This window comes from Lolium rigidum, chromosome 2 (genome assembly GCF_022539505.1).
Source record: "Lolium rigidum isolate FL_2022 chromosome 2, APGP_CSIRO_Lrig_0.1, whole genome shotgun sequence".
Taxonomy (NCBI): domain Eukaryota; kingdom Viridiplantae; phylum Streptophyta; class Magnoliopsida; order Poales; family Poaceae; genus Lolium; species Lolium rigidum.
The window spans coordinates 146,061,325-146,073,377 of NC_061509.1; positions in this window are offsets into that span (position 1 = coordinate 146,061,325).

The following is a 12,053-nucleotide window of genomic DNA, read 5'->3' on the forward strand; positions in this document are numbered from 1 at the left end:
ACCATTTACCTTTAGCGGAGTTCTCATATAACAATAGTTATCAGAGTAGCATTCAGATGGCACCGTACGAAGCACTGTACGGAAGGAAGTGTAGATCACCAATTTGTTGGTTTGAAACCGGAGAAAACAAGGAGTTTACACCAGACTACATCAAGGAGAGACAAGACGTCATCGAGGTGATCCGGGATAGACTCAAGATAGCTCAGAGTCGTCAGAAGAGTTACGCCGACTTAAAGAGAAGAGATTGGGAACCAAAAGTGGGAGACATGGTATATTTAAAGGTTAGCCCAATGAAAGGACTTAAGAGGTTCGGAGTGAAAGGAAAGTTAAGCCCTCGATATATTGGACCATTTAAGATAATCAGTCAGAATCGAGGAACAGCTTTTGAGTTGGAATTACCGGTACAACTAAGTCAAATTCATAATGTATTTCATGTATCACAACTCAGAAAGTGTTTGAAGGCACCGGATGATCCTATCACATATGAAGAAATTGAATTGCAATCTGATCTAACCTATGTGGAAAGGCCTGAGAAGATCTTAGAAGTACAATGGAAGAAGTTAAGAAACAGGGCAATCAAATATTGTAAAGTGCAATGGCAACATCATCCTGAGCGAGAAGCCACTTGGGAGACGGAAGAAGAACTCAGGAAGTCTTACCCCGAGATGTTCAGGTACCAATCGTAACTTCGGGACGAAGTTTCTGTTAAGGGGAGAGGCTCGTAATAACCCGTAACATAGGAACAACGAAGGGTAGATTTAGAAATGGGATGTGCACTTCATCGCAAAACGGGGAAATTTTCGCGCCTTATTGCAACTAAACCTAAGAGGGATCGAGGTTCTCTCTCATTTTGCACTTAGGGTTAGGCAATGTGAGTTAGGGAAATTTCGACATGATCTCTTTTGTATCTTGCTTGATTTGGGGAATTGATTTCATTTGACAAGTGTCAATACATTAAACAATAAACAATGAACAATATAAATGGAATTCATAATTCAAACAACTTATGAATTCAAACAACTTTGAATTTCAAAGTGAATCACAAATACAATATTTATTCTAGAATATAAATGTCACATAATCAAAAGCTCATAAACAAAAACTTGGGCTTTATTGATAACAACACAGATTACAAAGTCTTTACAATATTCTTGATACAAAAATTGATAAATAAGAAACAGAAATGAAAATGAAGATTTCAAGTTTATTCCTAATCTAAAACCTAGACTATATGACTTGGAGCATATCTTTCTGGCCATGTCCAACTTCATAAACCTGCAAAACAAAGAATCAAACTAGCCAAAATGTTAGAGTTAGCAAATGACACAATATTCAGCTTTGGACAGTAACCAAGTCACAAGACACACTTGTGCTTGTCCAAAGCCAAGGACAAGACAAGATAGGATCAGAAGTGACCAAACTCAGAGCAGACTGCAGAGAAGCTCAAGTTTCAGCATATGAGAGCACACAGCTCAAGTGTGCTGGGCAGCAACAGCAAGGCAATGCAAGGGATGAGTCACAAAGTGACCAGGCCTTGTGTGTCATGGACAGAGTAAAAGAAGAGATGGTATAAAAGGATCACAAACCCTAGAACCAGTGCACAGTCGACCAGATAAGAATCACCAGGTAAGGGTGAAGTTTGAGCAACACATAGTTCATCCTGTTCTTGCTTAAGAACAAGCACAAACACACAAAACCTCAGCCATCGTAAATCATGGTGACCTGAGAAGATCATCCAAGATCTGGAGGTGAAGGGCTTTGCACAAACCACAAGACTGCATCAACAAAGCATTACTTTCTAGGAGCTGGAACAAGGTATACCTAGTTCCTGGAAGAGATCCAATGGATCTAATCCATCATATGCATAAGCATGGGATGAGCAGATGCTCATATGGGTAGATCATCACTTGGTTTTCACCAAGGATTACTGCCAGTCAAAGGTTACTAAGATAGACACTATCCAGATACAGATCATGTGCACAAAGGCTAGAAAGCATGAACAGATGCACACTAGCAAGATCACATGCACAGATAGCACCAGTAGATAGCATAGATTAGCAGCTAAGACTACACAGAAGATCCTAAGCAAGCAACCATCGAAACCCTAGATTTCTTCACGAGCAAGCATATTGGCATTCATACTTAATATGATCCCCAAATATGCAAGCAAAGTGAGTAGCCAACAAGATCAAATCAATCATGTGAGCAACCAACCGCAGCAAGCTACCGAGGTCACATCACACTTAGCACCAATTAAAGAAAGCCAAATAGATCACATCACTATCCGTGAAATGGATTCAGATTTTAACCGCTTGTAAAAGAATCATGAACTAAGCAAACTCATATACAAGCAAGACATTTAAATCATCACTGCATAAGCAGTTCATCATAATTAAATAATCCAAGCATGAATTTATTACAGATCCATGCTAAACATGACAGCAAAGATACTGTTAAGCAAGACAACTTAATTCATAGCCACTAGAGCAACTCTAGATAGCTAGAGATAAGCAACAGCACAAGTAAGCAACCACACAGTGATGCTTGAGCATCAGCATCACTAGATAATTGATTCATATAGCCACAGAATTAGCCAGTAAGCAATCACTGACAAGCTATTGATCAAATTGATCAATCATAGCAAGCCAAGCTACACAGAGGGATTAGCCAACAAGCAAGAAATGATCCAATGGATCATTGGCTTGCAGAATTAGTACTGAATTATATCACAGGCACCTCTGGCACACACACAAGTGTCACAGATGCATCACAAGTGCACCTAGACAAGCAAGTATGAATAAACCAAGCAAGCATAGCAAGCCCAGAAGCATGAACAGCAGGGTATATCAAGCCATAAGCAAGCACAGCATAGCATGGCAAGTATAGAGCAAGCTAGGAGTAGCAGAGAAGCAAGCATAACATGAACAGCAAGCAAATCGACATGTGCCAGTACCAATAACTGGTAATCTGACCATAAGCTTGCAATAACCGAAGCACAGCAAGATTGCGCAGCAGTAGCATGACTCTAGATGATCACAAGATCACCAGAGAGTGACATAGCATGAGGAGGAAGAAGCACAGTAACAAGGGGAGGCGCACGAGGAGTAGGAGGAGGAACGAGAGAACCTTACCCGCGCTCGGAGGCGAAGCTATGGCATGGCGAGGCAGGTGCCCGCGCGGCCATAGCAGCTGCAAAGCCAGTGGTAGACGCCGGCGTTACACCGACGAACACCACCACAAGCAAGACACAGACGGAGACGACGGCACAGTGCGCCGCGAGCGCACCCGCGCCGGTCGGTCTCGGAGGCACTCACGTCGATGGCGAGGCGAGAGCTCGTCGGAGCTTCACAACCGCTCGAGGCGATTCTCCGGTGGATCCGGATCGAGGCGATCCGCCGAGAGAAGACGAAGAGGGGAAAACCGCTCGGACGGATCGATAGATCCGCTCGAGGCGGTTCTAGATCGGTAGGTGGCTACGGCGGAGGAGGCCGGTGATGGCCGGAGCAGGAGCGGCGGCCATGGCGGCGACGCCATCGCCACGTGGATCGCCGCAGGCTAGGGTTAGACGAGTGAGGAGAGGGCCGAGTGAGAGTGAGTGAGGTGGGCCGCTTCGGCGCCACCGAACCCAAAAGGGGGCTAGCCTATTTGGGCCGTCCCTGGGTTTGAGTTATTGGGCTGGGCCCAATAAGGGTCCAGGGGGTATTTTGGTCATTTTACAATTAATAAAAGACCAAAACTTTACCAAATTTTTATAAATCATAAACAACTCTAAAAATCCAATAAAAATTGGATTTATAAATGAAAAATAAATCTTAACTAGAATAAAATATGAAATGAAATTATGGAACAAATTCAAGATTATGAATTTTTAGAATTTAAATAATAACTTGGAATTTTAAATTATTATTTCCTTGTATTTAAAATTCAAGGAAAAATCTCAAATAAGTTCAAATACTTATTTTCCAACATTTCAAAATGAGATTCTATTATTCCAAGTCATTTCATTTGCACAAGGGAATTTTTCCCGTAAAACTACTATATTTCTTTTTATTCCAAAAACTATAGAGGTAACTCTATAATTTCAAATTATTTTGGAATGACTAAGGTAATTATCAAGTAAAATCATTTTACTTTGAAAATTGTTGTACTTTGTGTGAATTACCATGATTAACACTTTTAAATCAATTGTAAATTACCGTCAAAGACATAAATCTTAAATACAACCCTAACTTGTAATAACTCATTGGGGTAAAGGGATTCAACATAAAATAATTCATCCATGATTGCATTATTTGGATTTTTATAACATTGTCCTTACCGGACAATGATGCTTCTTACGTAACCCGAGGTCCAGGTTCCATCAACTGCATTGAACCGCACTATCTCGCAGATCCACTGTGCAAGTTCACCCTTGCTCATGTCAACTTGATTATTTTCTACTACTTTAATGCAAAGCTATATACTTATCATTCCCGCATCGCAAATGAAATGTTATTTTCCAACTATGAATATGACTATGTGGATGGCAATGGAACCATGGTATGTGTTGATATGGTGGAGGTTCCATTGCAATGGGTTATATCACCCTAGGATTAAATTACCAATGCCGTCCAGTTGATTCTAGCGCCGTACAAACCGCGTTGACCATGAGATCTATAATGGCTCTGGAAAAGCCAGTCCGTATCTTTTCCCTTCTGCACGCCAACGGATCGGAGAGACGGTGGGGTGCTGGAGGCACTGCCGCAATAGGTTGGGAAATCCTTTTAAATCCCCATCCATTGGTGATGTTAATCTCTTCCGATCTATGAGGGATTGTCCGGAGTACACCATGAGTAAAGCCGTATTATCGGGGGAAAGTCTACTCGGAGGTGTACGGTCGGACAAAAGGGTGGGTTTGCGAGTCGCGGAGAAGGCGGTGTGGGCTTGGATCTTTATACCTGGCCTCACACCTAAGGAAGTGTGAACGGGGGCAAGTCCTCGCGGATGGCGAAAAGGGTGAGATCTCTTGTGGGAAAAGTAACGCACCTCTCGCAGAGTGTATCAAATTGTGGCTGTCACTCCCTGTTCCGGGAAGGGAACTGCGAACGCGGCAGAAAGGAACTCCACGAAGTTCTAGTCAACTCCGTGAAGACCGACGGGCATAGTTTTCATAATAAAAGCAACCTTTTGAAGAAATGTTTTCAAAACATGCATTGACCTGCGATTTCCCGATCAATGGTCGTAGCTAGTGCATCAAACACCTTTTATTCTTTTAGAACTTGCTGAGTACCTCTGTACTCACTTTCTTTCGACACCCTTGCTAGACTGTGATCCTGAAGTGGAGGCTATCAACGATGAAGCACCAGAAGGAAGCTACGAGCTGGTCTACGATGAACCTGATCTTACCGGCGGAGTGGAAGGCGTAGACTATGGGATAGTCTACGGACCAGATGACACGGAGGTGGAGGAGTAGTGACATACCCTAGTACCATAGAGCCGAGCAACGTAGAACTTACCTAAATAAGTTGTTGAGCTCTTTTCATCTTTAGTATGAGTTGTAATTGTACTTTAGTAGTATCTTAGGGTGTTCTCATAGGACCGTGAGAATACCAACTTGTTAAGAAAATGTTTGTAATAAAGTATGGAGTGTTATGACCTGCAATGTTTCTGTTGTACCACTCTGAGGGATATGGCAAATTGTGAGGAAGCTCCTTCACAAAGATCATATCAACGACTTGTATACTACAACATGCAGTGGTATGCTGGGTCACCGCAGAAAGTCTGGGCGAGCTCGGACCTGGACACCGGTGAAGATTTCTCCCCGACCACCACCGCGCTCTACCGGTGTCGTTGCGCCCCTTACTGTCGGCACCGATCTGCCTGCCGTCGCAGTGTTCCTGCGCTCCGCTAGTCGCCAGGGTTCCTGCGCAGCCGCGTCGTCTTGTTTTGATTTTTGTGGCTGGGCAATCATGGGTTTCTTTTATGCGGTCGTGGCTTTCCGGTCGGTTGAGCCGCACGAAGCTGCACACTGGCCTAGCCCAGTTGGTCTAGTGGAAAAGACTAGTAGCTAGCGCCCTCTTTTCCCTTCTCTTTTTACTCCAAAGACCACATAGAGCGAGAAATCTCCAGACAAAACACATCAACAGATAAATATACACTCCATTGAGTACAAGTTTTGCATAAAAATTAAGGTAGGGCGGCCGCCCTACCCTGCCCAAAGGGGTCCTCCGCCACTGGCCATGCCAGAAAAGAAACACCAAGTCTATAGTTGAGTTTTTTATTTGGAAAAGATCTGAATCTATTCCATGAATTTACAAGAAGTACAAAGCATTTTAAACATAATAAAAATTATATCGAAGTCCTTGAACCACCTAGAGACCACTATTGCCGCCAGAGCGAGCCGTCAACGCATCACCGCCGTCTCTCTTTTATGGAAGCCGGTCTAACGTTGTTAATAACAGCTGAAAAGGCTTTGTGCACGTTCCCTTAAGGACCAGTGCACCGAGATGAAATCGTGGGCAATGAAACCTTGAATTGATCAAAATTTTCTAACACCAAACCTATAACAGACGTACACTCGATGACATCCACCACTCCAAATAATCGGCGATCAGATGAATCTCCGCCCTCCTCAACGCCACCGGCGAGATCGCCGCTGCCGAGGTGAACGAGGAGACGGGTACACCTTATTCAGCGTATCCCGCACAACGCCATTATAGACACCATAACGATGAGACCGGTTGATTGTTGTTAAAGACAAACGTACGAGACTCAGTCATTACCATGTATAATTGGCGCATTGTTTTGTTTTTTCTGCATAAAGTTCACCGATTAATCAATAATCATCAATAGTTGTAAAGTAAATTTTAAAAGCAATAAAAATTATAAATAGATTTTGAACCACCTAGCAACAACTACATACATACATTCGTTTCTTAAAAGAAAACACTCGAGCTATGCGATAGCATACCGCCGTCATCTTCCCTCTATTAATGTAGTCGGAGTAGGAGCGAAAAACCAATTCTGAACTTGGGTGTAGATACACTTGATTGAATAAATAAACTAAAAAATAGTAAAAAAAATAAAAAAAATCAGAAATTTTTGGACAATGAACATAAACAAGTATCCTAACTACACACCAAAAATCTCTGAAAAAATACATATATATTGGTCTTTGCAAAAAAAAAATTAAATGCGGTGCTGTTTGGAATATGTAGATTTGTTTCTTACATCACTTCGATTTGTCTTTTTTTTGCACATACCACTACATATGTATTTTTCCGGAGACTTTTGATGTGCAGATAGAACACTTGTTCTTGTTCATTGATTTTTTTTTGAACTTTTTTTGCTATTTTTTTCTGAATTTTTTATTAAATCAGAAGCATCTACACACCCGAGGTTGAGAAATGCCTTGTCCGAGTAGTAGAGCTTTCTCCCGCGTGGTTATGGGAAGATTTGTTCCAGATTAAACGTCTGCACGCATATATTGAAGTCATTTTCCAATCTGCAGGGTGTCGAGCTCGAGCACGACCCCATCCAAAATCCATAGATTCCCACGAGGACGCACGATGGAGAAGGGGACTCGGGGAGTCGTGTTCCCTTGTGACTTGTGAGGATGGAATTTGGTCGCTTGGTTTATGCAGTGCAATTATGCTGACTGATTTGTATTTTACCGGGTGGTGAGAGTGAGACCGTGCTCCCGGTTGTTGCGAAGGAATGTGCACATCATATGGTGGCGTGTTCTCGAGAGAATATCTAGTGCTCCCACCCCTTCGTATGCTACCGTTGCTATCGTATAAAAAATATATTTTATACGTGTCAAAAAATTATACGAAAAAATGTGAGTGCTCATGAAGTATGTCCCTACAACATCTCAAAATTTAATGTTCAAATTCTACATGAGCACTGAGAAAAAAAAAAGAGAAAATCAGCATGAATAGTGTCATTCTCTGATTTTGTCTTTTTGTGACACTAGGTAGCACTATTCATGCAGATTTTCTCTTTTTTGTTTCTCAGTGTCCATGTCGAATTTGGAGATGAAATTTTGGGATGTTGTAGGAACATATTTCATGAGCACTCACAATTTTTCGTATAATTTTTTGACACGTATAAAATACATTTTTTATACGGTAGCAATGGTAGCATACAAAGGGGTGGGAGCACTAGATATGTTCTCGCGTGTTCTCCTACTCGGGAACGGGCCCGCGCTCTGTAGCGTGTACTGCTCTACGCTGAGATTCTTTCCTCCATGCATCCTTGGTACGAAAACTTTTATAATTTAGATGCTCCTAAACTCGATATTACTCATTCCCGGTCTAAGTTAAATAATGTATCAATGACCAAGGTTCGGTTTGGCATCTAAGTTTTTCTAAAACCGAAGTATTGCAGTAAAACTGTAGTAGTATTTTTATGTCTATGCAACAAATACTTTAGTTTAAAAAAAAACATCATATACTTCAAGTGCAGTTTCGTGAAACCGTAAATTTTCCTGAAACCAAACACCTCAAAATATTTAATACCGTGGTATTTTCAGAAACCAAAGTATTCTTAGAATACTATGAAAAAACATGTTGCCAAACGGGCAGCCTAAGTTACAAAGTTGAGAGGGGAGTTTTTGCAGACTATTCATTCGAAACTTGCGTTCAATCTACATACTTTCGAATTTGATCATAAAAAATAACACACACATACATATATGTGTTCTCTTTATAAAAAAAAATTGCAAATTTTTTAGAGGCAGGAAATACGGATTTTAAGACCCACCACATATCAAGTTGGAGGCCTTACTTGTTGAGAGCATCCCCACTCGTTGGTGCTCCCCACGCCCAAATCCGGACGAAACAACCACCGGATTGGACGAAATTAAGATGTGGGAGTACCGTATTTCCAGTCGTCCACCCGGAGTTCGGCGGACATAGTTTGAATTCAAACAAAGCGCCGTCCCGCGCTACAAGTACGGCCAGTTGATCGGCAAAAGGAGCAAAAGGATCAGCCACAGATCGGCGATCGGAGGGAAATTACACGGAAACAGGCTCGTCGGCAGTCCCGGCCGGCACGGCGGTGTCCGACGGACCAGTTTCCTCACACGTCGTGGTCGAAGCGGCTGCGGCAGTCGACGAGAAAGCAGCGGCAGTGGACGTCGAAGCAGCCGCAGTCGACGAGGTAGATGGTAAGGAAGCCGAGGTAGGAGCCGGCGGAGACGATGAAGGACTGGCCGGAGTGGCTCGGAGGATGTCGCTGCGGTGGCCCTGGTACCAATTCCTCGTCTCCTCGTCCATCAGTTCCATGTCGCCGCCGCCCATCGTGAACGCCAAGTCCGTGTTCCTCTTCTTCTTCGCCGCCGTCGTCTTCGGCGCAGGCGATCCGGACGCCTTGGTTGGCGAGCATCTCCCGCCACCTGCCGTCGAACTTGTCGTTCCTCCCGTCGGCGTGCGACCTCAAGTCGGCCCAGCACTTATCGATCGACGCCCGCATCCCGTCGGCGGGATTGTCCGTCCGTTTGAGCTCTTTGAGCTTCTTCCGGACGAGTTCGGGCGCCCTTCCGCCGCGCAAGCCGCCGGAGCGTCGGGGTTGTACTCGCTCGGCCTTGCTCTTCGAGAGGGTCGTGCGAGTTTCCTTCCACTTCTCGCAGTTCTCGAGGCGGGCGTAGACGTTGAGGAACTTGAACTGCAGGCCGGTGTCGTCCGTGTACATGTCCAAAGCTCGGCGCAGCTGGGGAAAAAAGAGCACGTCGATACGGGTCAGCTAACGATGATGTACCTCGGTGATGCAGGGTCGACGGAGCATACCTTTTGCTCCAAGTCGTGGCCGCTGATCGGCCGTTTGTCGACCTCCTCCTGTATGCCGTGCCATTTGTTGCACGCCGTCTGCATAATCCCCCAATGGGTGGCCATTGCCTTGTCTCCCCGGTACACGTTCATGTTCGTCTTGTTGAAGTAGGGATCGACGAGTTTGCGTTCCTCGTATGCCTGCCTCACTCGAAGCCAATATGTGTCGAACGACTGATTGGCCCCGATTATGCCGTTCGTGGACACGGTCATCCAAGCTTCGGCGAGGCACTCCTCTTCCTTCGGCGTCCATTTGATACGCGGTTCGGCAGACGGCGAGTCCTTCTTCCTCTTCTTCTTCCCCTTCGACAGGTTGGCGGTGGCTTGAGTTGGCTCTTCTTCTTCCTCGTCTTCTTCTTCGACGGCTTGGCTTCCGTCGGCAACATCCTCCCGATGCTCGTTGCGCGCCTCCACAGCTGCCGTCGCCCTCGCCTCCTCTTGCGTGAAGAACCCCGGGCACGCAGCGGCGGCGGCCATGAAGAACCCCGGGCTCGCAGCGGCGGCCATGGAGCCGGAGGTGATCATCTCGTGGATCTCCTCTTCGTTCGGCACCGCCATCGCACCGAACGGGAGCGGCCCTCGTCGCAGGGCCGGCGAGGTGCCCTCGAACTGGCCGCCGCCGCCGACGTCAAGCTCGGGCGGCGACGGCGTGGACCTGGACGGCTGGACGTAGGCGCCCTCTTGGAACACGGCAGTCGGCGACGGCGAGTACAACGAAGGGGAGAAGGACGACGGGGAACTGGTTGTACCTTGCGTCGGCCATTGGCCGGGGAACATGCCGCCGCCGCCGCCGCTCATGGCCATGCTGATCATCCTCGCTTGTTCGTCCTGGGCCGCCGCCGCCGCCCTCTTGGCGGCGGCTCTTTTCACCCTCTCTGCCCTGCCGCTTGTTTCCACCTCGCGCCGTTTCTCGTCCGCCGCCCACTCGGCGTTCGACATGCCCAGCGGCTTCGTCTTCTTCGCCCGCGGCTTCCTCGCCGGCGCCTTCGGCGGCATTGTGGTGGACGAGAAGACGAGGAGGAGAGTGGTGGTGGACGAGAAGACGCCGCCGGGAACTGGAACTGGAAGACGAGAATGGTCAAATTCGGCGGGAGAGAATGGGAATATGCAAGCAAATTGGAGGGAATGGGGATATGCAAGCAAATTGGAGGGAAAATCGACAGGATTTGGTTTTCCTGTCGCCGACTACGCGGGTCCACACGACGTTTCGCGCCAAAATCTTTCGCCCGGAGTCCCCGAGCGCGCCCCGGGGGACCGGGGATGGCGTGGGCTCGCCGGATGGATGAAGGACCAAATCCGGACGAAAACGAGAAACCGGGGGCGCGACTGGGCCGATTTACGCCGTCCGGATGTAAAAAAGGCTCGCCGGGGCCTGTTCGGGGGACGAGTGGAGATGCTCTGATTCGATTGAGTTTACGTTTTTCAGAGTGAACCTATCAGTATTATAATATTGAGGTGATCTTGAAACATAGTTTTTGTAGCACATATCTACTGACGTGCACGTAGCTCATGCGTGGGAGAACTAGAGTTTGACTTATTCGTAATAGTATGGCTCCAAATTTAGTCTCAATTCTCAAATTGTCTTCAATGTGTGTGCTGACCCCTTCCGTTAATTTACTTAATTTGTTTTGGTTTATACACTTTTTTCCATAATTATGGTTTCAATAGTTCTGTAAATACAACTTTGTACAATAATATGATTCGGTTTCCGTAAGAAAAATATATTTTGGTTCAGTTTTGGTAAAAACCAAACTAACCGAAGTTGACGCCATTTTTTTTTGTATAACACCTAACTTTATGGTCGTATGTTTCAGTTTTGTAGTATGTCATAAATTAATCGCGACCGAGGCATGATTCTTTGTTGTTTGGTTTCTTTCGGTTTAACAGAATTATCTTGGTTATAAACCCAATTAATCAGGTGTCTTATGGTTAGCTATTTTGCTAATCGCAACCTTAAAAAAATACGAGAAATCCGCCATCGATTTCGGTTAGGTCTTTTTCGGATCGGTTTTTGGTATCGTATTGGTTCCGCACATTCGATTTGGGGGTCGTGTGGACTTGTATCCGCCCAACATCTGCCCCTATTGAAGGAGATATGCCCTAGAGGCAATAATAAAAGTAGTTATTATTTATATCTCTATGTTTATGATAAATGTTTATATATCATGCTAGAATTGTATTAACCGAAACATTAGTACATGTGTGATATGTAGACAAACAAGAAGTCCCTAGTATGCCTCTTAAACT